This window comes from Anarrhichthys ocellatus, unplaced genomic scaffold (assembly GCF_004355925.1).
Source record: "Anarrhichthys ocellatus isolate YVR2014 unplaced genomic scaffold, GSC_Weel_1.0 scaffold3638, whole genome shotgun sequence".
NCBI lineage: Eukaryota > Metazoa > Chordata > Actinopteri > Perciformes > Anarhichadidae > Anarrhichthys > Anarrhichthys ocellatus.
The window spans coordinates 2,875-3,470 of NW_022283612.1; positions in this window are offsets into that span (position 1 = coordinate 2,875).

Genomic DNA, 596 nt, shown 5'->3' on the forward strand with positions numbered 1-596 from the left:
GTAGTGAGTGTTGCTCGAGTAAGTTGATGATGATATGATTTTCTTTTCTTTTTTATTTGCTGTGTGGCGAAGATACCTGCATCAGACAGACAGGTGGTCAGAAGGACACGCCCCCCCCACCCTCAGGAGGACACGCCCCCTCTCTCCGTCACGCTTCCAGGTGTTCGTTCGTTGCATGTCAGCAAACTCCAAACTCTCCAACAAACGCCGTTTCTTAACAAACCGTTGATTGGCAACAAAGACTTCAGGAAGTCACTGCGCTCTGCTGTTCTCCAAGAAACTAGTTAAACAATATTAATCCAGCAGTGACTTTACACAGTGGGGAGGGGCTTCTAATGGCAGTGGGAGGGGCTTACAGTCCCATCAAGAGCCTTAAAAAGTCCCTCAAAACAAAAGTTTCCCTTATGGCAAGACATCAGTGGGAGGGGCTGGTTGTGACAAAATCAGACATTCCTTAAAAGTTCCTTAAAGTTTGACGGCAACTTTTTTCAACCTGCGATGAATCGACGGCTGAAAGTGTAGTGATGTCAGTGCTGAGGGGCGGGGCTTCAGAGTTGTCTGGGAGGAGCTTATCATGGGAGCAGGTGCGCCTTAAA